The 26,333-nt window shown below is 48.2% G+C and overlaps 39 non-coding genes across 39 annotated transcripts; all 39 read left to right on the forward strand.

Annotated features, from left to right (window-relative positions):
* Positions 1-24: 24 nt before the first annotated feature.
* Positions 25-95, forward strand: trnag-gcc. The gene has a single exon. It is a non-coding gene; the product is annotated as a tRNA-Gly (tRNA).
* Positions 96-735: 640 nt separating this feature from the next.
* Positions 736-808, forward strand: trnam-cau. The gene has a single exon. It is a non-coding gene; the product is annotated as a tRNA-Met (tRNA).
* A 537-nt stretch (positions 809-1,345) lies between these two features.
* On the forward strand, positions 1,346-1,416 carry trnag-gcc. The gene has a single exon. It is a non-coding gene; the product is annotated as a tRNA-Gly (tRNA).
* Positions 1,417-2,056: 640 nt separating this feature from the next.
* trnam-cau lies at positions 2,057-2,129 on the forward strand. The gene has a single exon. It is a non-coding gene; the product is annotated as a tRNA-Met (tRNA).
* A 537-nt stretch (positions 2,130-2,666) lies between these two features.
* trnag-gcc lies at positions 2,667-2,737 on the forward strand. Its single transcript has one exon. It is a non-coding gene; the product is annotated as a tRNA-Gly (tRNA).
* Positions 2,738-3,377: 640 nt separating this feature from the next.
* Positions 3,378-3,450, forward strand: trnam-cau. The gene has a single exon. It is a non-coding gene; the product is annotated as a tRNA-Met (tRNA).
* Positions 3,451-3,987: 537 nt separating this feature from the next.
* Positions 3,988-4,058, forward strand: trnag-gcc. The gene has a single exon. It is a non-coding gene; the product is annotated as a tRNA-Gly (tRNA).
* A 640-nt stretch (positions 4,059-4,698) lies between these two features.
* Positions 4,699-4,771, forward strand: trnam-cau. Its single transcript has one exon. It is a non-coding gene; the product is annotated as a tRNA-Met (tRNA).
* Positions 4,772-5,308: 537 nt separating this feature from the next.
* trnag-gcc lies at positions 5,309-5,379 on the forward strand. Its single transcript has one exon. It is a non-coding gene; the product is annotated as a tRNA-Gly (tRNA).
* A 640-nt stretch (positions 5,380-6,019) lies between these two features.
* trnam-cau lies at positions 6,020-6,092 on the forward strand. The gene has a single exon. It is a non-coding gene; the product is annotated as a tRNA-Met (tRNA).
* A 537-nt stretch (positions 6,093-6,629) lies between these two features.
* Positions 6,630-6,700, forward strand: trnag-gcc. Its single transcript has one exon. It is a non-coding gene; the product is annotated as a tRNA-Gly (tRNA).
* A 640-nt stretch (positions 6,701-7,340) lies between these two features.
* trnam-cau lies at positions 7,341-7,413 on the forward strand. Its single transcript has one exon. It is a non-coding gene; the product is annotated as a tRNA-Met (tRNA).
* A 537-nt stretch (positions 7,414-7,950) lies between these two features.
* Positions 7,951-8,021, forward strand: trnag-gcc. The gene has a single exon. It is a non-coding gene; the product is annotated as a tRNA-Gly (tRNA).
* Positions 8,022-8,661: 640 nt separating this feature from the next.
* On the forward strand, positions 8,662-8,734 carry trnam-cau. Its single transcript has one exon. It is a non-coding gene; the product is annotated as a tRNA-Met (tRNA).
* A 537-nt stretch (positions 8,735-9,271) lies between these two features.
* Positions 9,272-9,342, forward strand: trnag-gcc. The gene has a single exon. It is a non-coding gene; the product is annotated as a tRNA-Gly (tRNA).
* A 640-nt stretch (positions 9,343-9,982) lies between these two features.
* trnam-cau lies at positions 9,983-10,055 on the forward strand. The gene has a single exon. It is a non-coding gene; the product is annotated as a tRNA-Met (tRNA).
* A 537-nt stretch (positions 10,056-10,592) lies between these two features.
* Positions 10,593-10,663, forward strand: trnag-gcc. Its single transcript has one exon. It is a non-coding gene; the product is annotated as a tRNA-Gly (tRNA).
* A 640-nt stretch (positions 10,664-11,303) lies between these two features.
* On the forward strand, positions 11,304-11,376 carry trnam-cau. Its single transcript has one exon. It is a non-coding gene; the product is annotated as a tRNA-Met (tRNA).
* A 537-nt stretch (positions 11,377-11,913) lies between these two features.
* trnag-gcc lies at positions 11,914-11,984 on the forward strand. The gene has a single exon. It is a non-coding gene; the product is annotated as a tRNA-Gly (tRNA).
* Positions 11,985-12,624: 640 nt separating this feature from the next.
* Positions 12,625-12,697, forward strand: trnam-cau. Its single transcript has one exon. It is a non-coding gene; the product is annotated as a tRNA-Met (tRNA).
* Positions 12,698-13,234: 537 nt separating this feature from the next.
* trnag-gcc lies at positions 13,235-13,305 on the forward strand. The gene has a single exon. It is a non-coding gene; the product is annotated as a tRNA-Gly (tRNA).
* A 640-nt stretch (positions 13,306-13,945) lies between these two features.
* Positions 13,946-14,018, forward strand: trnam-cau. The gene has a single exon. It is a non-coding gene; the product is annotated as a tRNA-Met (tRNA).
* Positions 14,019-14,555: 537 nt separating this feature from the next.
* On the forward strand, positions 14,556-14,626 carry trnag-gcc. Its single transcript has one exon. It is a non-coding gene; the product is annotated as a tRNA-Gly (tRNA).
* Positions 14,627-15,266: 640 nt separating this feature from the next.
* On the forward strand, positions 15,267-15,339 carry trnam-cau. The gene has a single exon. It is a non-coding gene; the product is annotated as a tRNA-Met (tRNA).
* A 537-nt stretch (positions 15,340-15,876) lies between these two features.
* Positions 15,877-15,947, forward strand: trnag-gcc. The gene has a single exon. It is a non-coding gene; the product is annotated as a tRNA-Gly (tRNA).
* A 640-nt stretch (positions 15,948-16,587) lies between these two features.
* On the forward strand, positions 16,588-16,660 carry trnam-cau. Its single transcript has one exon. It is a non-coding gene; the product is annotated as a tRNA-Met (tRNA).
* A 537-nt stretch (positions 16,661-17,197) lies between these two features.
* Positions 17,198-17,268, forward strand: trnag-gcc. Its single transcript has one exon. It is a non-coding gene; the product is annotated as a tRNA-Gly (tRNA).
* A 640-nt stretch (positions 17,269-17,908) lies between these two features.
* On the forward strand, positions 17,909-17,981 carry trnam-cau. Its single transcript has one exon. It is a non-coding gene; the product is annotated as a tRNA-Met (tRNA).
* A 537-nt stretch (positions 17,982-18,518) lies between these two features.
* Positions 18,519-18,589, forward strand: trnag-gcc. The gene has a single exon. It is a non-coding gene; the product is annotated as a tRNA-Gly (tRNA).
* A 640-nt stretch (positions 18,590-19,229) lies between these two features.
* Positions 19,230-19,302, forward strand: trnam-cau. The gene has a single exon. It is a non-coding gene; the product is annotated as a tRNA-Met (tRNA).
* Positions 19,303-20,550: 1,248 nt separating this feature from the next.
* Positions 20,551-20,623, forward strand: trnam-cau. The gene has a single exon. It is a non-coding gene; the product is annotated as a tRNA-Met (tRNA).
* A 537-nt stretch (positions 20,624-21,160) lies between these two features.
* Positions 21,161-21,231, forward strand: trnag-gcc. Its single transcript has one exon. It is a non-coding gene; the product is annotated as a tRNA-Gly (tRNA).
* Positions 21,232-21,871: 640 nt separating this feature from the next.
* On the forward strand, positions 21,872-21,944 carry trnam-cau. Its single transcript has one exon. It is a non-coding gene; the product is annotated as a tRNA-Met (tRNA).
* A 537-nt stretch (positions 21,945-22,481) lies between these two features.
* On the forward strand, positions 22,482-22,552 carry trnag-gcc. The gene has a single exon. It is a non-coding gene; the product is annotated as a tRNA-Gly (tRNA).
* A 640-nt stretch (positions 22,553-23,192) lies between these two features.
* On the forward strand, positions 23,193-23,265 carry trnam-cau. The gene has a single exon. It is a non-coding gene; the product is annotated as a tRNA-Met (tRNA).
* A 537-nt stretch (positions 23,266-23,802) lies between these two features.
* On the forward strand, positions 23,803-23,873 carry trnag-gcc. The gene has a single exon. It is a non-coding gene; the product is annotated as a tRNA-Gly (tRNA).
* A 640-nt stretch (positions 23,874-24,513) lies between these two features.
* Positions 24,514-24,586, forward strand: trnam-cau. Its single transcript has one exon. It is a non-coding gene; the product is annotated as a tRNA-Met (tRNA).
* Positions 24,587-25,123: 537 nt separating this feature from the next.
* Positions 25,124-25,194, forward strand: trnag-gcc. The gene has a single exon. It is a non-coding gene; the product is annotated as a tRNA-Gly (tRNA).
* Positions 25,195-25,834: 640 nt separating this feature from the next.
* trnam-cau lies at positions 25,835-25,907 on the forward strand. Its single transcript has one exon. It is a non-coding gene; the product is annotated as a tRNA-Met (tRNA).
* Positions 25,908-26,333: the final 426 nt, after the last annotated feature.

Raw genomic sequence — 26,333 nt, forward strand, 5'->3', positions numbered from 1 at the left:
GGAAAAAGCGAGCAAAGCACGAGAGCATTGGTGGTTCAGTGGTAGAATTCTCGCCTGCCACGCGGGAGGCCCGGGTTCGATTCCCGGCCAATGCAGCGAGGTTTTAGAGGCTAGGGGCACTCTGTAGGCAGAGCAGTGGGAAAGGTACCGGCGGAGAAATGGTCAAACAAGAGTCGTTGAGTCTCCCGTCAGGTATCACAATGTTGCACGCGGTTGTGAACATGAAAAGTGTCAGAAAAGTCGCGGGAGTGAGAAGTCCCCGGTTCTGATGTTGGAAAGCTGTTGGGGAAGTCCTTCTCGTGACGTATACTGGTACTCCAAATGTCCAAGCAGAGCTGAGTATGTAAATGATATACTTTACACTGCACCTGCAAACTTCAGGCTTGCCAGAGGTAAGTTGGAGCCTTGTTTTGGTCTTTATGTATTGAGGGCCTTAGTATCATACCTTCCGGGAGAGATTTCAGAAGACGGTGGTATATAAGAGACAATCCCAATTGCATGACCTTGAAAGCCCAGAAATTTTGGTTTGCTGCTGGCGTTGGTTAGTCCAATATTGGCAAGGTCGACCAGCCGTTACTACCATGAGAGAGCTGACAGAAGATGCTTGGGTTTGAAGCTAAGGGCACGATGTCGAATAAGCAATTGTAAAGCAAACAAAGGGAAGTGGTGGAACAACCCAGCGGCCGAAGCATTTGTGCACGAGTAACCACCCATTTGGAGTGGTGTGTCCTGTGGGCCTCGTTGGCGCAGTAGGCAGCGCGTCAGTCTCATAATCTGAAGGTCGTGAGTTCGAGCCTCACACGGGGCAAGTGTTTTGTTCTATCTATGGCTTTGCCTGGAATCATGTCCGGTCGGATATGAAGGTGTTTAGGGTGTACCAGCAGAGATCTTGTGGTGTTGAATGGTTTGTGGTAAGTGCTCACTGAGTTTGACCTTTGTGAGAGACTCTCACTGCGAGGCCTCTGGAGGTCCTTGTTAAGTTGACAGTATCCATTTGTCAGTTTAGGCGAGCTGACTCTGTTTTGAGGAAATTCTCTTTGGTTTTTTGTCATGAGACAAAACAATCCGTAAAGGCTTAAATACACGAGACACTCACCAGCCAGTAAAGCTCTCTTGCAAGAGACAGAAGATAGAAGATTTTACAGAGAGCACCAAAACGAGTGCATGAAACTCAACTTCTACCTCAGACACACACCAAAGTACTCTAGCAGTTAGTACCCAGAGAGAAACATCAGAGTTTTGAGACATTTCCAAGTCATACGGCACTAGAAGGAAACCGTGGCGGGAAGGAACAGAGGGAAAAGTGTTCCAACGTCCGAGTGGAAAAAGCGAGCAAAGCACGAGAGCATTGGTGGTTCAGTGGTAGAATTCTCGCCTGCCACGCGGGAGGCCCGGGTTCGATTCCCGGCCAATGCAGCGAGGTTTTAGAGGCTAGGGGCACTCTGTAGGCAGGGCAGTGGGAAAGGTACCGGCGGAGAAATGGTCAAACAAGAGTCGTTGAGTCTCCCGTCAGGTATCACAATGTTGCACGCGGTTGTGAACATGAAAAGTGTCAGAAAAGTCGCGGGAGTGAGAAGTCCCCGGTTCTGATGTTGGAAAGCTGTTGGGGAAGTCCTTCTCGTGACGTATACTGGTACTCCAAATGTCCAAGCAGAGCTGAGTATGTAAATGATATACTTTACACTGCACCTGCAAACTTCAGGCTTGCCAGAGGTAAGTTGGAGCCTTGTTTTGGTCTTTATGTATTGAGGGCCTTAGTATCATACCTTCCGGGAGAGATTTCAGAAGACGGTGGTATATAAGAGACAATCCCAATTGCATGACCTTGAAAGCCCAGAAATTTTGGTTTGCTGTTGGCGTTGGTTAGTCCAATATTGGCAAGGTCGACCAGCCGTTACTACCATGAGAGAGCTGACAGAAGATGCTTGGGTTTGAAGCTAAGGGCACGATGTCGAATAAGCAATTGTAAAGCAAACAAAGGGAAGTGGTGGAACAACCCAGCGGCCGAAGCATTTGTGCACGAGTAACCACCCATTTGGAGTGGTGTGTCCTGTGGGCCTCGTTGGTGCAGTAGGCAGCGCGTCAGTCTCATAATCTGAAGGTCGTGAGTTCGAGCCTCACACGGGGCAAGTGTTTTGTTCTATCTATGGCTTTGCCTGGAATCATGTCCGGTCGGATATGAAGGTGTTTAGGGTGTACCAGCAGAGATCTTGTGGTGTTGAATGGTTTGTGGTAAGTGCTCACTGAGTTTGACCTTTGTGAGAGACTCTCACTGCGAGGCCTCTGGAGGTCCTTGTTAAGTTGACAGTATCCATTTGTCAGTTTAGGCGAGCTGACTCTGTTTTGAGGAAATTCTCTTTGGTTTTTTGTCATGAGACAAAACAATCCGTAAAGGCTTAAATACACGAGACACTCACCAGCCAGTAAAGCTCTCTTGCAAGAGACAGAAGATAGAAGATTTTACAGAGAGTACCAAAACGAGTGCATGAAACTCAACTTCTACCTCAGACACACACCAAAGTACTCTAGCAGTTAGTACCCAGAGAGAAACATCAGAGTTTTGAGACATTTCCAAGTCATACGGCACTAGAAGGAAACCGTGGCGGGAAGGAACAGAGGGAAAAGTGTTCCAACGTCCGAGTGGAAAAAGGGAGCAAAGCACGAGAGCATTGGTGGTTCAGTGGTAGAATTCTCGCCTGCCACGCGGGAGGCCCGGGTTCGATTCCCGGCCAATGCAGCAAGGTTTTAGAGGCTAGGGGCACTCTGTAGGCAGGGCAGTGGGAAAGGTACCGGCGGAGAAATGGTCAAACAAGAGTCGTTGAGTCTCCCGTCAGGTATCACAATGTTGCACGCGGTTGTGAACATGAAAAGTGTCAGAAAAGTCGCGGGAGTGAGAAGTCCCCGGTTCTGATGTTGGAAAGCTGTTGGGGAAGTCCTTCTCGTGACGTATACTGGTACTCCAAATGTCCAAGCAGAGCTGAGTATGTAAATGATATACTTTACACTGCACCTGCAAACTTCAGGCTTGCCAGAGGTAAGTTGGAGCCTTGTTTTGGTCTTTATGTATTGAGGGCCTTAGTATCATACCTTCCGGGAGAGATTTCAGAAGACGGTGGTATATAAGAGACAATCCCAATTGCATGACCTTGAAAGCCCAGAAATTTTGGTTTGCTGCTGGCGTTGGTTAGTCCAATATTGGCAAGGTCGACCAGCCGTTACTACCATGAGAGAGCTGACAGAAGATGCTTGGGTTTGAAGCTAAGGGCACGATGTCGAATAAGCAATTGTAAAGCAAACAAAGGGAAGTGGTGGAACAACCCAGCGGCCGAAGCATTTGTGCACGAGTAACCACCCATTTGGAGTGGTGTGTCCTGTGGGCCTCGTTGGCGCAGTAGGCAGCGCGTCAGTCTCATAATCTGAAGGTCGTGAGTTCGAGCCTCACACGGGGCAAGTGTTTTGTTCTATCTATGGCTTTGCCTGGAATCATGTCCGGTCGGATATGAAGATGTTTAGGGTGTACCAGCAGAGATCTTGTGGTGTTGAATGGTTTGTGGTAAGTGCTCACTGAGTTTGACCTTTGTGAGAGACTCTCACTGCGAGGCCTCTGGAGGTCCTTGTTAAGTTGACAGTATCCATTTGTCAGTTTAGGCGAGCTGACTCTGTTTTGAGGAAATTCTCTTTGGTTTTTTGTCATGAGACAAAACAATCCGTAAAGGCTTAAATACACGAGACACTCACCAGCCAGTAAAGCTCTCTTGCAAGAGACAGAAGATAGAAGATTTTACAGAGAGCACCAAAACGAGTGCATGAAACTCAACTTCTACCTCAGACACACACCAAAGTACTCTAGCAGTTAGTACCCAGAGAGAAACATCAGAGTTTTGAGACATTTCCAAGTCATACGGCACTAGAAGGAAACCGTGGCGGGAAGGAACAGAGGGAAAAGTGTTCCAACGTCCGAGTGGAAAAAGCGAGCAAAGCACGAGAGCATTGGTGGTTCAGTGGTAGAATTCTCGCCTGCCACGCGGGAGGCCCGGGTTCGATTCCCGGCCAATGCAGCGAGGTTTTAGAGGCTAGGGGCACTCTGTAGGCAGGGCAGTGGGAAAGGTACCGGCGGAGAAATGGTCAAACAAGAGTCGTTGAGTCTCCCGTCAGGTATCACAATGTTGCACGCGGTTGTGAACATGAAAAGTGTCAGAAAAGTCGCGGGAGTGAGAAGTCCCCGGTTCTGATGTTGGAAAGCTGTTGGGGAAGTCCTTCTCGTGACGTATACTGGTACTCCAAATGTCCAAGCAGAGCTGAGTATGTAAATGATATACTTTACACTGCACCTGCAAACTTCAGGCTTGCCAGAGGTAAGTTGGAGCCTTGTTTTGGTCTTTATGTATTGAGGGCCTTAGTATCATACCTTCCGGGAGAGATTTCAGAAGACGGTGGTATATAAGAGACAATCCCAATTGCATGACCTTGAAAGCCCAGAAATTTTGGTTTGCTGCTGGCGTTGGTTAGTCCAATATTGGCAAGGTCGACCAGCCGTTACTACCATGAGAGAGCTGACAGAAGATGCTTGGGTTTGAAGCTAAGGGCACGATGTCGAATAAGCAATTGTAAAGCAAACAAAGGGAAGTGGTGGAACAACCCAGCGGCCGAAGCATTTGTGCACGAGTAATCACCCATTTGGAGTGGTGTGTCCTGTGGGCCTCGTTGGCGCAGTAGGCAGCGCGTCAGTCTCATAATCTGAAGGTCGTGAGTTCGAGCCTCACACGGGGCAAGTGTTTTGTTCTATCTATGGCTTTGCCTGGAATCATGTCCAGTCGGATATGAAGGTGTTTAGGGTGTACCAGCAGAGATCTTGTGGTGTTTAATGGTTTGTGGTAAGTGCTCACTGAGTTTGACCTTTGTGAGAGACTCTCACTGCGAGGCCTCTGGAGGTCCTTGTTAAGTTGACAGTATCCATTTGTCAGTTTAGGCGAGCTGACTCTGTTTTGAGGAAATTCTCTTTGGTTTTTTGTCATGAGACAAAACAATCCGTAAAGGCTTAAATACACGAGACACTCACCAGCCAGTAAAGCTCTCTTGCAAGAGACAGAAGATAGAAGATTTTACAGAGAGCACCAAAACGAGTGCATGAAACTCAACTTCTACCTCAGACACACACCAAAGTACTCTAGCAGTTAGTACCCAGAGAGAAACATCAGAGTTTTGAGACATTTCCAAGTCATACGGCACTAGAAGGAAACCGTGGCGGGAAGGAACAGAGGGAAAAGTGTTCCAACGTCCGAGTGGAAAAAGCGAGCAAAGCACGAGAGCATTGGTGGTTCAGTGGTAGAATTCTCGCCTGCCACGCGGGAGGCCCGGGTTCGATTCCCGGCCAATGCAGCGAGGTTTTAGAGGCTAGGGGCACTCTGTAGGCAGGGCAGTGGGAAAGGTACCGGCGGAGAAATGGTCAAACAAGAGTCGTTGAGTCTCCCGTCAGGTATCACAATGTTGCACGCGGTTGTGAACATGAAAAGTGTCAGAAAAGTCGCGGGAGTGAGAAGTCCCCGGTTCTGATGTTGGAAAGCTGTTGGGGAAGTCCTTCTCGTGACGTATACTGGTACTCCAAATGTCCAAGCAGAGCTGAGTATGTAAATGATATACTTTACACTGCACCTGCAAACTTCAGGCTTGCCAGAGGTAAGTTGGAGCCTTGTTTTGGTCTTTATGTATTGAGGGCCTTAGTATCATACCTTCCGGGAGAGATTTCAGAAGACGGTGGTATATAAGAGACAATCCCAATTGCATGACCTTGAAAGCCCAGAAATTTTGGTTTGCTGCTGGCGTTGGTTAGTCCAATATTGGCAAGGTCGACCAGCCGTTACTACCATGAGAGAGCTGACAGAAGATGCTTGGGTTTGAAGCTAAGGGCACGATGTCGAATAAGCAATTGTAAAGCAAACAAAGGGAAGTGGTGGAACAACCCAGCGGCCGAAGCATTTGTGCACGAGTAACCACCCATTTGGAGTGGTGTGTCCTGTGGGCCTCGTTGGCGCAGTAGGCAGCGCGTCAGTCTCATAATCTGAAGGTCGTGAGTTCGAGCCTCACACGGGGCAAGTGTTTTGTTCTATCTATGGCTTTGCCTGGAATCATGTCCGGTCGGATATGAAGGTGTTTAGGGTGTACCAGCAGAGATCTTGTGGTGTTGAATGGTTTGTGGTAAGTGCTCACTGAGTTTGACCTTTGTGAGAGACTCTCACTGCGAGGCCTCTGGAGGTCCTTGTTAAGTTGACAGTATCCATTTGTCAGTTTAGGCGAGCTGACTCTGTTTTGAGGAAATTCTCTTTGGTTTTTTGTCATGAGACAAAACAATCCGTAAAGGCTTAAATACACGAGACACTCACCAGCCAGTAAAGCTCTCTTGCAAGAGACAGAAGATAGAAGATTTTACAGAGAGCACCAAAACGAGTGCATGAAACTCAACTTCTACCTCAGACACACACCAAAGTACTCTAGCAGTTAGTACCCAGAGAGAAACATCAGAGTTTTGAGACATTTCCAAGTCATACGGCACTAGAAGGAAACCGTGGCGGGAAGGAACAGAGGGAAAAGTGTTCCAACGTCCGAGTGGAAAAAGCGAGCAAAGCACGAGAGCATTGGTGGTTCAGTGGTAGAATTCTCGCCTGCCACGCGGGAGGCCCGGGTTCGATTCCCGGCCAATGCAGCGAGGTTTTAGAGGCTAGGGGCACTCTGTAGGCAGGGCAGTGGGAAAGGTACCGGCGGAGAAATGGTCAAACAAGAGTCGTTGAGTCTCCCGTCAGGTATCACAATGTTGCACGCGGTTGTGAACATGAAAAGTGTCAGAAAAGTCGCGGGAGTGAGAAGTCCCCGGTTCTGATGTTGGAAAGCTGTTGGGGAAGTCCTTCTCGTGACGTATACTGGTACTCCAAATGTCCAAGCAGAGCTGAGTATGTAAATGATATACTTTACACTGCACCTGCAAACTTCAGGCTTGCCAGAGGTAAGTTGGAGCCTTGTTTTGGTCTTTATGTATTGAGGGCCTTAGTATCATACCTTCCGGGAGAGATTTCAGAAGACGGTGGTATATAAGAGACAATCCCAATTGCATGACCTTGAAAGCCCAGAAATTTTGGTTTGCTGCTGGCGTTGGTTAGTCCAATATTGGCAAGGTCGACCAGCCGTTACTACCATGAGAGAGCTGACAGAAGATGCTTGGGTTTGAAGCTAAGGGCACGATGTCGAATAAGCAATTGTAAAGCAAACAAAGGGAAGTGGTGGAACAACCCAGCGGCCGAAGCATTTGTGCACGAGTAACCACCCATTTGGAGTGGTGTGTCCTGTGGGCCTCGTTGGCGCAGTAGGCAGCGCGTCAGTCTCATAATCTGAAGGTCGTGAGTTCGAGCCTCACACGGGGCAAGTGTTTTGTTCTATCTATGGCTTTGCCTGGAATCATGTCCAGTCGGATATGAAGGTGTTTAGGGTGTACCAGCAGAGATCTTGTGGTGTTTAATGGTTTGTGGTAAGTGCTCACTGAGTTTGACCTTTGTGAGAGACTCTCACTGCGAGGCCTCTGGAGGTCCTTGTTAAGTTGACAGTATCCATTTGTCAGTTTAGGCGAGCTGACTCTGTTTTGAGGAAATTCTCTTTGGTTTTTTGTCATGAGACAAAACAATCCGTAAAGGCTTAAATACACGAGACACTCACCAGCCAGTAAAGCTCTCTTGCAAGAGACAGAAGATAGAAGATTTTACAGAGAGCACCAAAACGAGTGCATGAAACTCAACTTCTACCTCAGACACACACCAAAGTACTCTAGCAGTTAGTACCCAGAGAGAAACATCAGAGTTTTGAGACATTTCCAAGTCATACGGCACTAGAAGGAAACCGTGGCGGGAAGGAACAGAGGGAAAAGTGTTCCAACGTCCGAGTGGAAAAAGCGAGCAAAGCACGAGAGCATTGGTGGTTCAGTGGTAGAATTCTCGCCTGCCACGCGGGAGGCCCGGGTTCGATTCCCGGCCAATGCAGCGAGGTTTTAGAGGCTAGGGGCACTCTGTAGGCAGGGCAGTGGGAAAGGTACCGGCGGAGAAATGGTCAAACAAGAGTCGTTGAGTCTCCCGTCAGGTATCACAATGTTGCACGCGGTTGTGAACATGAAAAGTGTCAGAAAAGTCGCGGGAGTGAGAAGTCCCCGGTTCTGATGTTGGAAAGCTGTTGGGGAAGTCCTTCTCGTGACGTATACTGGTACTCCAAATGTCCAAGCAGAGCTGAGTATGTAAATGATATACTTTACACTGCACCTGCAAACTTCAGGCTTGCCAGAGGTAAGTTGGAGCCTTGTTTTGGTCTTTATGTATTGAGGGCCTTAGTATCATACCTTCCGGGAGAGATTTCAGAAGACGGTGGTATATAAGAGACAATCCCAATTGCATGACCTTGAAAGCCCAGAAATTTTGGTTTGCTGCTGGCGTTGGTTAGTCCAATATTGGCAAGGTCGACCAGCCGTTACTACCATGAGAGAGCTGACAGAAGATGCTTGGGTTTGAAGCTAAGGGCACGATGTCGAATAAGCAATTGTAAAGCAAACAAAGGGAAGTGGTGGAACAACCCAGCGGCCGAAGCATTTGTGCACGAGTAACCACCCATTTGGAGTGGTGTGTCCTGTGGGCCTCGTTGGCGCAGTAGGCAGCGCGTCAGTCTCATAATCTGAAGGTCGTGAGTTCGAGCCTCACACGGGGCAAGTGTTTTGTTCTATCTATGGCTTTGCCTGGAATCATGTCCGGTCGGATATGAAGGTGTTTAGGGTGTACCAGCAGAGATCTTGTGGTGTTGAATGGTTTGTGGTAAGTGCTCACTGAGTTTGACCTTTGTGAGAGACTCTCACTGCGAGGCCTCTGGAGGTCCTTGTTAAGTTGACAGTATCCATTTGTCAGTTTAGGCGAGCTGACTCTGTTTTGAGGAAATTCTCTTTGGTTTTTTGTCATGAGACAAAACAATCCGTAAAGGCTTAAATACACGAGACACTCACCAGCCAGTAAAGCTCTCTTGCAAGAGACAGAAGATAGAAGATTTTACAGAGAGCACCAAAACGAGTGCATGAAACTCAACTTCTACCTCAGACACACACCAAAGTACTCTAGCAGTTAGTACCCAGAGAGAAACATCAGAGTTTTGAGACATTTCCAAGTCATACGGCACTAGAAGGAAACCGTGGCGGGAAGGAACAGAGGGAAAAGTGTTCCAACGTCCGAGTGGAAAAAGGGAGCAAAGCACGAGAGCATTGGTGGTTCAGTGGTAGAATTCTCGCCTGCCACGCGGGAGGCCCGGGTTCGATTCCCGGCCAATGCAGTGAGGTTTTAGAGGCTAGGGGCACTCTGTAGGCAGAGCAGTGGGAAAGGTACCGGCGGAGAAATGGTCAAACAAGAGTCGTTGAGTCTCCCGTCAGGTATCACAATGTTGCACGCGGTTGTGAACATGAAAAGTGTCAGAAAAGTCGCGGGAGTGAGAAGTCCCCGGTTCTGATGTTGGAAAGCTGTTGGGGAAGTCCTTCTCGTGACGTATACTGGTACTCCAAATGTCCAAGCAGAGCTGAGTATGTAAATGATATACTTTACACTGCACCTGCAAACTTCAGGCTTGCCAGAGGTAAGTTGGAGCCTTGTTTTGGTCTTTATGTATTGAGGGCCTTAGTATCATACCTTCCGGGAGAGATTTCAGAAGACGGTGGTATATAAGAGACAATCCCAATTGCATGACCTTGAAAGCCCAGAAATTTTGGTTTGCTGCTGGCGTTGGTTAGTCCAATATTGGCAAGGTCGACCAGCCGTTACTACCATGAGAGAGCTGACAGAAGATGCTTGGGTTTGAAGCTAAGGGCACGATGTCGAATAAGCAATTGTAAAGCAAACAAAGGGAAGTGGTGGAACAACCCAGCGGCCGAAGCATTTGTGCACGAGTAACCACCCATTTGGAGTGGTGTGTCCTGTGGGCCTCGTTGGCGCAGTAGGCAGCGCGTCAGTCTCATAATCTGAAGGTCGTGAGTTCGAGCCTCACACGGGGCAAGTGTTTTGTTCTATCTATGGCTTTGCCTGGAATCATGTCCGGTCGGATATGAAGGTGTTTAGGGTGTACCAGCAGAGATCTTGTGGTGTTGAATGGTTTGTGGTAAGTGCTCACTGAGTTTGACCTTTGTGAGAGACTCTCACTGCGAGGCCTCTGGAGGTCCTTGTTAAGTTGACAGTATCCATTTGTCAGTTTAGGCGAGCTGACTCTGTTTTGAGGAAATTCTCTTTGGTTTTTTGTCATGAGACAAAACAATCCGTAAAGGCTTAAATACACGAGACACTCACCAGCCAGTAAAGCTCTCTTGCAAGAGACAGAAGATAGAAGATTTTACAGAGAGCACCAAAACGAGTGCATGAAACTCAACTTCTACCTCAGACACACACCAAAGTACTCTAGCAGTTAGTACCCAGAGAGAAACATCAGAGTTTTGAGACATTTCCAAGTCATACGGCACTAGAAGGAAACCGTGGCGGGAAGGAACAGAGGGAAAAGTGTTCCAACGTCCGAGTGGAAAAAGCGAGCAAAGCACGAGAGCATTGGTGGTTCAGTGGTAGAATTCTCGCCTGCCACGCGGGAGGCCCGGGTTCGATTCCCGGCCAATGCAGCGAGGTTTTAGAGGCTAGGGGCACTCTGTAGGCAGGGCAGTGGGAAAGGTACCGGCGGAGAAATGGTCAAACAAGAGTCGTTGAGTCTCCCGTCAGGTATCACAATGTTGCACGCGGTTGTGAACATGAAAAGTGTCAGAAAAGTCGCGGGAGTGAGAAGTCCCCGGTTCTGATGTTGGAAAGCTGTTGGGGAAGTCCTTCTTGTGACGTATACTGGTACTCCAAATGTCCAAGCAGAGCTGAGTATGTAAATGATATACTTTACACTGCACCTGCAAACTTCAGGCTTGCCAGAGGTAAGTTGGAGCCTTGTTTTGGTCTTTATGTATTGAGGGCCTTAGTATCATACCTTCCGGGAGAGATTTCAGAAGACGGTGGTATATAAGAGACAATCCCAATTGCATGACCTTGAAAGCCCAGAAATTTTGGTTTGCTGCTGGCGTTGGTTAGTCCAATATTGGCAAGGTCGACCAGCCGTTACTACCATGAGAGAGCTGACAGAAGATGCTTGGGTTTGAAGCTAAGGGCACGATGTCGAATAAGCAATTGTAAAGCAAACAAAGGGAAGTGGTGGAACAACCCAGCGGCCGAAGCATTTGTGCACGAGTAACCACCCATTTGGAGTGGTGTGTCCTGTGGGCCTCGTTGGCGCAGTAGGCAGCGCGTCAGTCTCATAATCTGAAGGTCGTGAGTTCGAGCCTCACACGGGGCAAGTGTTTTGTTCTATCTATGGCTTTGCCTGGAATCATGTCCGGTCGGATATGAAGGTGTTTAGGGTGTACCAGCAGAGATCTTGTGGTGTTGAATGGTTTGTGGTAAGTGCTCACTGAGTTTGACCTTTGTGAGAGACTCTCACTGCGAGGCCTCTGGAGGTCCTTGTTAAGTTGACAGTATCCATTTGTCAGTTTAGGCGAGCTGACTCTGTTTTGAGGAAATTCTCTTTGGTTTTTTGTCATGAGACAAAACAATCCGTAAAGGCTTAAATACACGAGACACTCACCAGCCAGTAAAGCTCTCTTGCAAGAGACAGAAGATAGAAGATTTTACAGAGAGCACCAAAACGAGTGCATGAAACTCAACTTCTACCTCAGACACACACCAAAGTACTCTAGCAGTTAGTACCCAGAGAGAAACATCAGAGTTTTGAGACATTTCCAAGTCATACGGCACTAGAAGGAAACCGTGGCGGGAAGGAACAGAGGGAAAAGTGTTCCAACGTCCGAGTGGAAAAAGCGAGCAAAGCACGAGAGCATTGGTGGTTCAGTGGTAGAATTCTCGCCTGCCACGCGGGAGGCCCGGGTTCGATTCCCGGCCAATGCAGCGAGGTTTTAGAGGCTAGGGGCACTCTGTAGGCAGGGCAGTGGGAAAGGTACCGGCGGAGAAATGGTCAAACAAGAGTCGTTGAGTCTCCCGTCAGGTATCACAATGTTGCACGCGGTTGTGAACATGAAAAGTGTCAGAAAAGTCGCGGGAGTGAGAAGTCCCCGGTTCTGATGTTGGAAAGCTGTTGGGGAAGTCCTTCTCGTGACGTATACTGGTACTCCAAATGTCCAAGCAGAGCTGAGTATGTAAATGATATACTTTACACTGCACCTGCAAACTTCAGGCTTGCCAGAGGTAAGTTGGAGCCTTGTTTTGGTCTTTATGTATTGAGGGCCTTAGTATCATACCTTCCGGGAGAGATTTCAGAAGATGGTGGTATATAAGAGACAATCCCAATTGCATGACCTTGAAAGCCCAGAAATTTTGGTTTGCTGCTGGCGTTGGTTAGTCCAATATTGGCAAGGTCGACCAGCCGTTACTACCATGAGAGAGCTGACAGAAGATGCTTGGGTTTGAAGCTAAGGGCACGATGTCGAATAAGCAATTGTAAAGCAAACAAAGGGAAGTGGTGGAACAACCCAGCGGCCGAAGCATTTGTGCACGAGTAACCACCCATTTGGAGTGGTGTGTCCTGTGGGCCTCGTTGGCGCAGTAGGCAGCGCGTCAGTCTCATAATCTGAAGGTCGTGAGTTCGAGCCTCACACGGGGCAAGTGTTTTGTTCTATCTATGGCTTTGCCTGGAATCATGTCCAGTCGGATATGAAGGTGTTTAGGGTGTACCAGCAGAGATCTTGTGGTGTTTAATGGTTTGTGGTAAGTGCTCACTGAGTTTGACCTTTGTGAGAGACTCTCACTGCGAGGCCTCTGGAGGTCCTTGTTAAGTTGACAGTATCCATTTGTCAGTTTAGGCGAGCTGACTCTGTTTTGAGGAAATTCTCTTTGGTTTTTTGTCATGAGACAAAACAATCCGTAAAGGCTTAAATACACGAGACACTCACCAGCCAGTAAAGCTCTCTTGCAAGAGACAGAAGATAGAAGATTTTACAGAGAGCACCAAAACGAGTGCATGAAACTCAACTTCTACCTCAGACACACACCAAAGTACTCTAGCAGTTAGTACCCAGAGAGAAACATCAGAGTTTTGAGACATTTCCAAGTCATACGGCACTAGAAGGAAACCGTGGCGGGAAGGAACAGAGGGAAAAGTGTTCCAACGTCCGAGTGGAAAAAGCGAGCAAAGCACGAGAGCATTGGTGGTTCAGTGGTAGAATTCTCGCCTGCCACGCGGGAGGCCCGGGTTCGATTCCCGGCCAATGCAGCGAGGTTTTAGAGGCTAGGGGCACTCTGTAGGCAGGGCAGTGGGAAAGGTACCGGCGGAGAAATGGTCAAACAAGAGTCGTTGAGTCTCCCGTCAGGTATCACAATGTTGCACGCGGTTGTGAACATGAAAAGTGTCAGAAAAGTCGCGGGAGTGAGAAGTCCCCGGTTCTGATGTTGGAAAGCTGTTGGGGAAGTCCTTCTCGTGACGTATACTGGTACTCCAAATGTCCAAGCAGAGCTGAGTATGTAAATGATATACTTTACACTGCACCTGCAAACTTCAGGCTTGCCAGAGGTAAGTTGGAGCCTTGTTTTGGTCTTTATGTATTGAGGGCCTTAGTATCATACCTTCCGGGAGAGATTTCAGAAGACGGTGGTATATAAGAGACAATCCCAATTGCATGACCTTGAAAGCCCAGAAATTTTGGTTTGCTGCTGGCGTTGGTTAGTCCAATATTGGCAAGGTCGACCAGCCGTTACTACCATGAGAGAGCTGACAGAAGATGCTTGGGTTTGAAGCTAAGGGCACGATGTCGAATAAGCAATTGTAAAGCAAACAAAGGGAAGTGGTGGAACAACCCAGCGGCCGAAGCATTTGTGCACGAGTAACCACCCATTTGGAGTGGTGTGTCCTGTGGGCCTCGTTGGCGCAGTAGGCAGCGCGTCAGTCTCATAATCTGAAGGTCGTGAGTTCGAGCCTCACACGGGGCAAGTGTTTTGTTCTATCTATGGCTTTGCCTGGAATCATGTCCGGTCGGATATGAAGGTGTTTAGGGTGTACCAGCAGAGATCTTGTGGTGTTGAATGGTTTGTGGTAAGTGCTCACTGAGTTTGACCTTTGTGAGAGACTCTCACTGCGAGGCCTCTGGAGGTCCTTGTTAAGTTGACAGTATCCATTTGTCAGTTTAGGCGAGCTGACTCTGTTTTGAGGAAATTCTCTTTGGTTTTTTGTCATGAGACAAAACAATCCGTAAAGGCTTAAATACACGAGACACTCACCAGCCAGTAAAGCTCTCTTGCAAGAGACAGAAGATAGAAGATTTTACAGAGAGCACCAAAACGAGTGCATGAAACTCAACTTCTACCTCAGACACACACCAAAGTACTCTAGCAGTTAGTACCCAGAGAGAAACATCAGAGTTTTGAGACATTTCCAAGTCATACGGCACTAGAAGGAAACCGTGGCGGGAAGGAACAGAGGGAAAAGTGTTCCAACGTCCGAGTGGAAAAAGCGAGCAAAGCACGAGAGCATTGGTGGTTCAGTGGTAGAATTCTCGCCTGCCACGCGGGAGGCCCGGGTTCGATTCCCGGCCAATGCAGTGAGGTTTTAGAGGCTAGGGGCACTCTGTAGGCAGAGCAGTGGGAAAGGTACCGGCGGAGAAATGGTCAAACAAGAGTCGTTGAGTCTCCCGTCAGGTATCACAATGTTGCACGCGGTTGTGAACATGAAAAGTGTCAGAAAAGTCGCGGGAGTGAGAAGTCCCCGGTTCTGATGTTGGAAAGCTGTTGGGGAAGTCCTTCTCGTGACGTATACTGGTACTCCAAATGTCCAAGCAGAGCTGAGTATGTAAATGATATACTTTACACTGCACCTGCAAACTTCAGGCTTGCCAGAGGTAAGTTGGAGCCTTGTTTTGGTCTTTATGTATTGAGGGCCTTAGTATCATACCTTCCGGGAGAGATTTCAGAAGACGGTGGTATATAAGAGACAATCCCAATTGCATGACCTTGAAAGCCCAGAAATTTTGGTTTGCTGCTGGCGTTGGTTAGTCCAATATTGGCAAGGTCGACCAGCCGTTACTACCATGAGAGAGCTGACAGAAGATGCTTGGGTTTGAAGCTAAGGGCACGATGTCGAATAAGCAATTGTAAAGCAAACAAAGGGAAGTGGTGGAACAACCCAGCGGCCGAAGCATTTGTGCACGAGTAACCACCCATTTGGAGTGGTGTGTCCTGTGGGCCTCGTTGGCGCAGTAGGCAGCGCGTCAGTCTCATAATCTGAAGGTCGTGAGTTCGAGCCTCACACGGGGCAAGTGTTTTGTTCTATCTATGGCTTTGCCTGGAATCATGTCCGGTCGGATATGAAGGTGTTTAGGGTGTACCAGCAGAGATCTTGTGGTGTTGAATGGTTTGTGGTAAGTGCTCACTGAGTTTGACCTTTGTGAGAGACTCTCACTGCGAGGCCTCTGGAGGTCCTTGTTAAGTTGACAGTATCCATTTGTCAGTTTAGGCGAGCTGACTCTGTTTTGAGGAAATTCTCTTTGGTTTTTTGTCATGAGACAAAACAATCCGTAAAGGCTTAAATACACGAGACACTCACCAGCCAGTAAAGCTCTCTTGCAAGAGACAGAAGATAGAAGATTTTACAGAGAGCACCAAAACGAGTGCATGAAACTCAACTTCTACCTCAGACACACACCAAAGTACTCTAGCAGTTAGTACCCAGAGAGAAACATCAGAGTTTTGAGACATTTCCAAGTCATACGGCACTAGAAGGAAACCGTGGCGGGAAGGAACAGAGGGAAAAGTGTTCCAACGTCCGAGTGGAAAAAGCGAGCAAAGCACGAGAGCATTGGTGGTTCAGTGGTAGAATTCTCGCCTGCCACGCGGGAGGCCCGGGTTCGATTCCCGGCCAATGCAGCGAGGTTTTAGAGGCTAGGGGCACTCTGTAGGCAGAGCAGTGGGAAAGGTACCGGCGGAGAAATGGTCAAACAAGAGTCGTTGAGTCTCCCGTCAGGTATCACAATGTTGCACGCGGTTGTGAACATGAAAAGTGTCAGAAAAGTCGCGGGAGTGAGAAGTCCCCGGTTCTGATGTTGGAAAGCTGTTGGGGAAGTCCTTCTCGTGACGTATACTGGTACTCCAAATGTCCAAGCAGAGCTGAGTATGTAAATGATATACTTTACACTGCACCTGCAAACTTCAGGCTTGCCAGAGGTAAGTTGGAGCCTTGTTTTGGTCTTTATGTATTGAGGGCCTTAGTATCATACCTTCCGGGAGAGATTTCAGAAGACGGTGGTATATAAGAGACAATCCCAATTGCATGACCTTGAAAGCCCAGAAATTTTGGTTTGCTGCTGGCGTTGGTTAGTCCAATATTGGCAAGGTCGACCAGCCGTTACTACCATGAGAGAGCTGACAGAAGATGCTTGGGTTTGAAGCTAAGGGCACGATGTCGAATAAGCAATTGTAAAGCAAACAAAGGGAAGTGGTGGAACAACCCAGCGGCCGAAGCATTTGTGCACGAGTAACCACCCATTTGGAGTGGTGTGTCCTGTGGGCCTCGTTGGCGCAGTAGGCAGCGCGTCAGTCTCATAATCTGAAGGTCGTGAGTTCGAGCCTCACACGGGGCAAGTGTTTTGTTCTATCTATGGCTTTGCCTGGAATCATGTCCGATCGGATATGAAGGTGTTTAGGGTGTACCAGCAGAGATCTTGTGGTGTTGAATGGTTTGTGGTAAGTGCTCACTGAGTTTGACCTTTGTGAGAGACTCTCACTGCGAGGCCTCTGGAGGTCCTTGTTAAGTTGACAGTATCCATTTGTCAGTTTAGGCGAGCTGACTCTGTTTTGAGGAAATTCTCTTTGGTTTTTTGTCATGAGACAAAACAATCCGTAAAGGCTTAAATACACGAGACACTCACCAGCCAGTAAAGCTCTCTTGCAAGAGACAGAAGATAGAAGATTTTACAGAGAGCACCAAAACGAGTGCATGAAACTCAACTTCTACCTCAGACACACACCAAAGTACTCTAGCAGTTAGTACCCAGAGAGAAACATCAGAGTTTTGAGACATTTCCAAGTCATACGGCACTAGAAGGAAACCGTGGCGGGAAGGAACAGAGGGAAAAGTGTTCCAACGTCCGAGTGGAAAAAGCGAGCAAAGCACGAGAGCATTGGTGGTTCAGTGGTAGAATTCTCGCCTGCCACGCGGGAGGCCCGGGTTCGATTCCCGGCCAATGCAGCGAGGTTTTAGAGGCTAGGGGCACTCTGTAGGCAGAGCAGTGGGAAAGGTACCGGCGGAGAAATGGTCAAACAAGAGTCGTTGAGTCTCCCGTCAGGTATCACAATGTTGCACGCGGTTGTGAACATGAAAAGTGTCAGAAAAGTCGCGGGAGTGAGAAGTCCCCGGTTCTGATGTTGGAAAGCTGTTGGGGAAGTCCTTCTCGTGACGTATACTGGTACTCCAAATGTCCAAGCAGAGCTGAGTATGTAAATGATATACTTTACACTGCACCTGCAAACTTCAGGCTTGCCAGAGGTAAGTTGGAGCCTTGTTTTGGTCTTTATGTATTGAGGGCCTTAGTATCATACCTTCCGGGAGAGATTTCAGAAGACGGTGGTATATAAGAGACAATCCCAATTGCATGACCTTGAAAGCCCAGAAATTTTGGTTTGCTGCTGGCGTTGGTTAGTCCAATATTGGCAAGGTCGACCAGCCGTTACTACCATGAGAGAGCTGACAGAAGATGCTTGGGTTTGAAGCTAAGGGCACGATGTCGAATAAGCAATTGTAAAGCAAACAAAGGGAAGTGGTGGAACAACCCAGCGGCCGAAGCATTTGTGCACGAGTAACCACCCATTTGGAGTGGTGTGTCCTGTGGGCCTCGTTGGCGCAGTAGGCAGCGCGTCAGTCTCATAATCTGAAGGTCGTGAGTTCGAGCCTCACACGGGGCAAGTGTTTTGTTCTATCTATGGCTTTGCCTGGAATCATGTCCAGTCGGATATGAAGGTGTTTAGGGTGTACCAGCAGAGATCTTGTGGTGTTGAATGGTTTGTGGTAAGTGCTCACTGAGTTTGACCTTTGTGAGAGACTCTCACTGCGAGGCCTCTGGAGGTCCTTGTTAAGTTGACAGTATCCATTTGTCAGTTTAGGCGAGCTGACTCTGTTTTGAGGAAATTCTCTTTGGTTTTTTGTCATGAGACAAAACAATCCGTAAAGGCTTAAATACACGAGACACTCACCAGCCAGTAAAGCTCTCTTGCAAGAGACAGAAGATAGAAGATTTTACAGAGAGCACCAAAACGAGTGCATGAAACTCAACTTCTACCTCAGACACACACCAAAGTACTCTAGCAGTTAGTACCCAGAGAGAAACATCAGAGTTTTGAGACATTTCCAAGTCATACGGCACTAGAAGGAAACCGTGGCGGGAAGGAACAGAGGGAAAAGTGTTCCAACGTCCGAGTGGAAAAAGCGAGCAAAGCACGAGAGCATTGGTGGTTCAGTGGTAGAATTCTCGCCTGCCACGCGGGAGGCCCGGGTTCGATTCCCGGCCAATGCAGCGAGGTTTTAGAGGCTAGGGGCACTCTGTAGGCAGAGCAGTGGGAAAGGTACCGGCGGAGAAATGGTCAAACAAGAGTCGTTGAGTCTCCCGTCAGGTATCACAATGTTGCACGCGGTTGTGAACATGAAAAGTGTCAGAAAAGTCGCGGGAGTGAGAAGTCCCCGGTTCTGATGTTGGAAAGCTGTTGGGGAAGTCCTTCTCGTGACGTATACTGGTACTCCAAATGTCCAAGCAGAGCTGAGTATGTAAATGATATACTTTACACTGCACCTGCAAACTTCAGGCTTGCCAGAGGTAAGTTGGAGCCTTGTTTTGGTCTTTATGTATTGAGGGCCTTAGTATCATACCTTCCGGGAGAGATTTCAGAAGACGGTGGTATATAAGAGACAATCCCAATTGCATGACCTTGAAAGCCCAGAAATTTTGGTTTGCTGCTGGCGTTGGTTAGTCCAATATTGGCAAGGTCGACCAGCCGTTACTACCATGAGAGAGCTGACAGAAGATGCTTGGGTTTGAAGCTAAGGGCACGATGTCGAATAAGCAATTGTAAAGCAAACAAAGGGAAGTGGTGGAACAACCCAGCGGCCGAAGCATTTGTGCACGAGTAACCACCCATTTGGAGTGGTGTGTCCTGTGGGCCTCGTTGGCGCAGTAGGCAGCGCGTCAGTCTCATAATCTGAAGGTCGTGAGTTCGAGCCTCACACGGGGCAAGTGTTTTGTTCTATCTATGGCTTTGCCTGGAATCATGTCCGGTCGGATATGAAGGTGTTTAGGGTGTACCAGCAGAGATCTTGTGGTGTTGAATGGTTTGTGGTAAGTGCTCACTGAGTTTGACCTTTGTGAGAGACTCTCACTGCGAGGCCTCTGGAGGTCCTTGTTAAGTTGACAGTATCCATTTGTCAGTTTAGGCGAGCTGACTCTGTTTTGAGGAAATTCTCTTTGGTTTTTTGTCATGAGACAAAACAATCCGTAAAGGCTTAAATACACGAGACACTCACCAGCCAGTAAAGCTCTCTTGCAAGAGACAGAAGATAGAAGATTTTACAGAGAGCACCAAAACGAGTGCATGAAACTCAACTTCTACCTCAGACACACACCAAAGTACTCTAGCAGTTAGTACCCAGAGAGAAACATCAGAGTTTTGAGACATTTCCAAGTCATACGGCACTAGAAGGAAACCGTGGCGGGAAGGAACAGAGGGAAAAGTGTTCCAACGTCCGAGTGGAAAAAGCGAGCAAAGCACGAGAGCATTGGTGGTTCAGTGGTAGAATTCTCGCCTGCCACGCGGGAGGCCTGGGTTCGATTCCCGGCCAATGCAGCGAGGTTTTAGAGGCTAGGGGCACTCTGTAGGCAGGGCAGTGGGAAAGGTACCGGCGGAGAAATGGTCAAACAAGAGTCGTTGAGTCTCCCGTCAGGTATCACAATGTTGCACGCGGTTGTGAACATGAAAAGTGTCAGAAAAGTCGCGGGAGTGAGAAGTCCCCGGTTCTGATGTTGGAAAGCTGTTGGGGAAGTCCTTCTCGTGACGTATACTGGTACTCCAAATGTCCAAGCAGAGCTGAGTATGTAAATGATATACTTTACACTGCACCTGCAAACTTCAGGCTTGCCAGAGGTAAGTTGGAGCCTTGTTTTGGTCTTTATGTATTGAGGGCCTTAGTATCATACCTTCCGGGAGAGATTTCAGAAGACGGTGGTATATAAGAGACAATCCCAATTGCATGACCTTGAAAGCCCAGAAATTTTGGTTTGCTGCTGGCGTTGGTTAGTCCAATATTGGCAAGGTCGACCAGCCGTTACTACCATGAGAGAGCTGACAGAAGATGCTTGGGTTTGAAGCTAAGGGCACGATGTCGAATAAGCAATTGTAAAGCAAACAAAGGGAAGTGGTGGAACAACCCAGCGGCCGAAGCATTTGTGCACGAGTAACCACCCATTTGGAGTGGTGTGTCCTGTGGGCCTCGTTGGCGCAGTAGGCAGCGCGTCAGTCTCATAATCTGAAGGTCGTGAGTTCGAGCCTCACACGGGGCAAGTGTTTTGTTCTATCTATGGCTTTGCCTGGAATCATGTCCGGTCGGATATGAAGGTGTTTAGGGTGTACCAGCAGAGATCTTGTGGTGTTTAATGGTTTGTGGTAAGTGCTCACTGAGTTTGACCTTTGTGAGAGACTCTCACTGCGAGGCCTCTGGAGGTCCTTGTTAAGTTGACAGTATCCATTTGTCAGTTTAGGCGAGCTGACTCTGTTTTGAGGAAATTCTCTTTGGTTTTTTGTCATGAGACAAAACAATCCGTAAAGGCTTAAATACACGAGACACTCACCAGCCAGTAAAGCTCTCTTGCAAGAGACAGAAGATAGAAGATTTTACAGAGAGCACCAAAACGAGTGCATGAAACTCAACTTCTACCTCAGACACACACCAAAGTACTCTAGCAGTTAGTACCCAGAGAGAAACATCAGAGTTTTGAGACATTTCCAACTCATACGGCACTAGAAGGAAACCGTGGCGGGAAGGAACAGAGGGAAAAGTGTTCCAACGTCCGAGTGGAAAAAGCGAGCAAAGCACGAGAGCATTGGTGGTTCAGTGGTAGAATTCTCGCCTGCCACGCGGGAGGCCCGGGTTCGATTCCCGGCCAATGCAGCGAGGTTTTAGAGGCTAGGGGCACTCTGTAGGCAGGGCAGTGGGAAAGGTACCGGCGGAGAAATGGTCAAACAAGAGTCGTTGAGTCTCCCGTCAGGTATCACAATGTTGCACGCGGTTGTGAACATGAAAAGTGTCAGAAAAGTCGCGGGAGTGAGAAGTCCCCGGTTCTGATGTTGGAAAGCTGTTGGGGAAGTCCTTCTCGTGACGTATACTGGTACTCCAAATGTCCAAGCAGAGCTGAGTATGTAAATGATATACTTTACACTGCACCTGCAAACTTCAGGCTTGCCAGAGGTAAGTTGGAGCCTTGTTTTGGTCTTTATGTATTGAGGGCCTTAGTATCATACCTTCCGGGAGAGATTTCAGAAGACGGTGGTATATAAGAGACAATCCCAATTGCATGACCTTGAAAGCCCAGAAATTTTGGTTTGCTGCTGGCGTTGGTTAGTCCAGTATTGGCAAGGTCGACCAGCCGTTACTACCATGAGAGAGCTGACAGAAGATGCTTGGGTTTGAAGCTAAGGGCACGATGTCGAATAAGCAATTGTAAAGCAAACAAAGGGAAGTGGTGGAACAACCCAGCGGCCGAAGCATTTGTGCACGAGTAACCACCCATTTGGAGTGGTGTGTCCTGTGGGCCTCGTTGGCGCAGTAGGCAGCGCGTCAGTCTCATAATCTGAAGGTCGTGAGTTCGAGCCTCACACGGGGCAAGTGTTTTGTTCTATCTATGGCTTTGCCTGGAATCATGTCCGGTCGGATATGAAGGTGTTTAGGGTGTACCAGCAGAGATCTTGTGGTGTTGAATGGTTTGTGGTAAGTGCTCACTGAGTTTGACCTTTGTGAGAGACTCTCACTGCGAGGCCTCTGGAGGTCCTTGTTAAGTTGACAGTATCCATTTGTCAGTTTAGGCGAGCTGACTCTGTTTTGAGGAAATTCTCTTTGGTTTTTTGTCATGAGACAAAACAATCCGTAAAGGCTTAAATACACGAGACACTCACCAGCCAGTAAAGCTCTCTTGCAAGAGACAGAAGATAGAAGATTTTACAGAGAGCACCAAAACGAGTGCATGAAACTCAACTTCTACCTCAGACACACACCAAAGTACTCTAGCAGTTAGTACCCAGAGAGAAACATCAGAGTTTTGAGACATTTCCAAGTCATACGGCACTAGAAGGAAACCGTGGCGGGAAGGAACAGAGGGAAAAGTGTTCCAACGTCCGAGTGGAAAAAGCGAGCAAAGCACGAGAGCATTGGTGGTTCAGTGGTAGAATTCTCGCCTGCCACGCGGGAGGCCCGGGTTCGATTCCCGGCCAATGCAGCGAGGTTTTAGAGGCTAGGGGCACTCTGTAGGCAGGGCAGTGGGAAAGGTACCGGCGGAGAAATGGTCAAACAAGAGTCGTTGAGTCTCCCGTCAGGTATCACAATGTTGCACGCGGTTGTGAACATGAAAAGTGTCAGAAAAGTCGCGGGAGTGAGAAGTCCCCGGTTCTGATGTTGGAAAGCTGTTGGGGAAGTCCTTCTCGTGACGTATACTGGTACTCCAAATGTCCAAGCAGAGCTGAGTATGTAAATGATATACTTTACACTGCACCTGCAAACTTCAGGCTTGCCAGAGGTAAGTTGGAGCCTTGTTTTGGTCTTTATGTATTGAGGGCCTTAGTATCATACCTTCCGGGAGAGATTTCAGAAGATGGTGGTATATAAGAGACAATCCCAATTGCATGACCTTGAAAGCCCAGAAATTTTGGTTTGCTGCTGGCGTTGGTTAGTCCAATATTGGCAAGGTCGACCAGCCGTTACTACCATGAGAGAGCTGACAGAAGATGCTTGGGTTTGAAGCTAAGGGCACGATGTCGAATAAGCAATTGTAAAGCAAACAAAGGGAAGTGGTGGAACAACCCAGCGGCCGAAGCATTTGTGCACGAGTAACCACCCATTTGGAGTGGTGTGTCCTGTGGGCCTCGTTGGCGCAGTAGGCAGCGCGTCAGTCTCATAATCTGAAGGTCGTGAGTTCGAGCCTCACACGGGGCAAGTGTTTTGTTCTATCTATGGCTTTGCCTGGAATCATGTCCGGTCGGATATGAAGGTGTTTAGGGTGTACCAGCAGAGATCTTGTGGTGTTGAATGGTTTGTGGTAAGTGCTCACTGAGTTTGACCTTTGTGAGAGACTCTCACTGCGAGGCCTCTGGAGGTCCTTGTTAAGTTGACAGTATCCATTTGTCAGTTTAGGCGAGCTGACTCTGTTTTGAGGAAATTCTCTTTGGTTTTTTGTCATGAGACAAAACAATCCGTAAAGGCTTAAATACACGAGACACTCACCAGCCAGTAAAGCTCTCTTGCAAGAGACAGAAGATAGAAGATTTTACAGAGAGCACCAAAACGAGTGCATGAAACTCAACTTCTACCTCAGACACACACCAAAGTACTCTAGCAGTTAGTACCCAGAGAGAAACATCAGAGTTTTGAGACATTTCCAAGTCATACGGCACTAGAAGGAAACCGTGGCGGGAAGGAACAGAGGGAAAAGTGTTCCAACGTCCGAGTGGAAAAAGCGAGCAAAGCACGAGAGCATTGGTGGTTCAGTGGTAGAATTCTCGCCTGCCACGCGGGAGGCCCGGGTTCGATTCCCGGCCAATGCAGCGAGGTTTTAGAGGCTAGGGGCACTCTGTAGGCAGAGCAGTGGGAAAGGTACCGGCGGAGAAATGGTCAAACAAGAGTCGTTGAGTCTCCCGTCAGGTATCACAATGTTGCACGCGGTTGTGAACATGAAAAGTGTCAGAAAAGTCGCGGGAGTGAGAAGTCCCCGGTTCTGATGTTGGAAAGCTGTTGGGGAAGTCCTTCTCGTGACGTATACTGGTACTCCAAATGTCCAAGCAGAGCTGAGTATGTAAATGATATACTTTACACTGCACCTGCAAACTTCAGGCTTGCCAGAGGTAAGTTGGAGCCTTGTTTTGGTCTTTATGTATTGAGGGCCTTAGTATCATACCTTCCGGGAGAGATTTCAGAAGACGGTGGTATATAAGAGACAATCCCAATTGCATGACCTTGAAAGCCCAGAAATTTTGGTTTGCTGCTGGCGTTGGTTAGTCCAATATTGGCAAGGTCGACCAGCCGTTACTACCATGAGAGAGCTGACAGAAGATGCTTGGGTTTGAAGCTAAGGGCACGATGTCGAATAAGCAATTGTAAAGCAAACAAAGGGAAGTGGTGGAACAACCCAGCGGCCGAAGCATTTGTGCACGAGTAACCACCCATTTGGAGTGGTGTGTCCTGTGGGCCTCGTTGGCGCAGTAGGCAGCGCGTCAGTCTCATAATCTGAAGGTCGTGAGTTCGAGCCTCACACGGGGCAAGTGTTTTGTTCTATCTATGGCTTTGCCTGGAATCATGTCCGGTCGGATATGAAGGTGTTTAGGGTGTACCAGCAGAGATCTTGTGGTGTTGAATGGTTTGTGGTAAGTGCTCACTGAGTTTGACCTTTGTGAGAGACTCTCACTGCGAGGCCTCTGGAGGTCCTTGTTAAGTTGACAGTATCCATTTGTCAGTTTAGGCGAGCTGACTCTGTTTTGAGGAAATTCTCTTTGGTTTTTTGTCATGAGACAAAACAATCCGTAAAGGCTTAAATACACGAGACACTCACCAGCCAGTAAAGCTCTCTTGCAAGAGACAGAAGATAGAAGATTTTACAGAGAGCACCAAAACGAGTGCATGAAACTCAACTTCTACCTCAGACACACACCAAAGTACTCTAGCAGTTAGTACCCAGAGAGAAACATCAGAGTTTTGAGACATTTCCAAGTCATACGGCACTAGAAGGAAACCGTGGCGGGAAGGAACAGAGGGAAAAGTGTTCCAACGTCCGAGTGGAAAAAGCGAGCAAAGCACGAGAGCATTGGTGGTTCAGTGGTAGAATTCTCGCCTGCCACGCGGGAGGCCCGGGTTCGATTCCCGGCCAATGCAGCGAGGTTTTAGAGGCTAGGGGCACTCTGTAGGCAGGGCAGTGGGAAAGGTACCGGCGGAGAAATGGTCAAACAAGAGTCGTTGAGTCTCCCGTCAGGTATCACAATGTTGCACGCGGTTGTGAACATGAAAAGTGTCAGAAAAGTCGCGGGAGTGAGAAGTCCCCGGTTCTGATGTTGGAAAGCTGTTGGGGAAGTCCTTCTCGTGACGTATACTGGTACTCCAAATGTCCAAGCAGAGCTGAGTATGTAAATGATATACTTTACACTGCACCTGCAAACTTCAGGCTTGCCAGAGGTAAGTTGGAGCCTTGTTTTGGTCTTTATGTATTGAGGGCCTTAGTATCATACCTTCCGGGAGAGATTTCAGAAGACGGTGGTATATAAGAGACAATCCCAATTGCATGACCTTGAAAGCCCAGAAATTTTGGTTTGCTGCTGGCGTTGGTTAGTCCAATATTGGCAAGGTCGACCAGCCGTTACTACCATGAGAGAGCTGACAGAAGATGCTTGGGTTTGAAGCTAAGGGCACGATGTCGAATAAGCAATTGTAAAGCAAACAAAGGGAAGTGGTGGAACAACCCAGCGGCCGAAGCATTTGTGCACGAGTAACCACCCATTTGGAGTGGTGTGTCCTGTGGGCCTCGTTGGCGCAGTAGGCAGCGCGTCAGTCTCATAATCTGAAGGTCGTGAGTTCGAGCCTCACACGGGGCAAGTGTTTTGTTCTATCTATGGCTTTGCCTGGAATCATGTCCAGTCGGATATGAAGGTGTTTAGGGTGTACCAGCAGAGATCTTGTGGTGTTTAATGGTTTGTGGTAAGTGCTCACTGAGTTTGACCTTTGTGAGAGACTCTCACTGCGAGGCCTCTGGAGGTCCTTGTTAAGTTGACAGTATCCATTTGTCAGTTTAGGCGAGCTGACTCTGTTTTGAGGAAATTCTCTTTGGTTTTTTGTCATGAGACAAAACAATCCGTAAAGGCTTAAATACACGAGACACTCACCAGCCAGTAAAGCTCTCTTGCAAGAGACAGAAGATAGAAGATTTTACAGAGAGCACCAAAACGAGTGCATGAAACTCAACTTCTACCTCAGACACACACCAAAGTACTCTAGCAGTTAGTACCCAGAGAGAAACATCA

The sequence above is a fragment of the Thunnus albacares genome, chromosome 24 (genome assembly GCF_914725855.1).
Source record: "Thunnus albacares chromosome 24, fThuAlb1.1, whole genome shotgun sequence".
NCBI classification, from domain to species: domain Eukaryota; kingdom Metazoa; phylum Chordata; class Actinopteri; order Scombriformes; family Scombridae; genus Thunnus; species Thunnus albacares.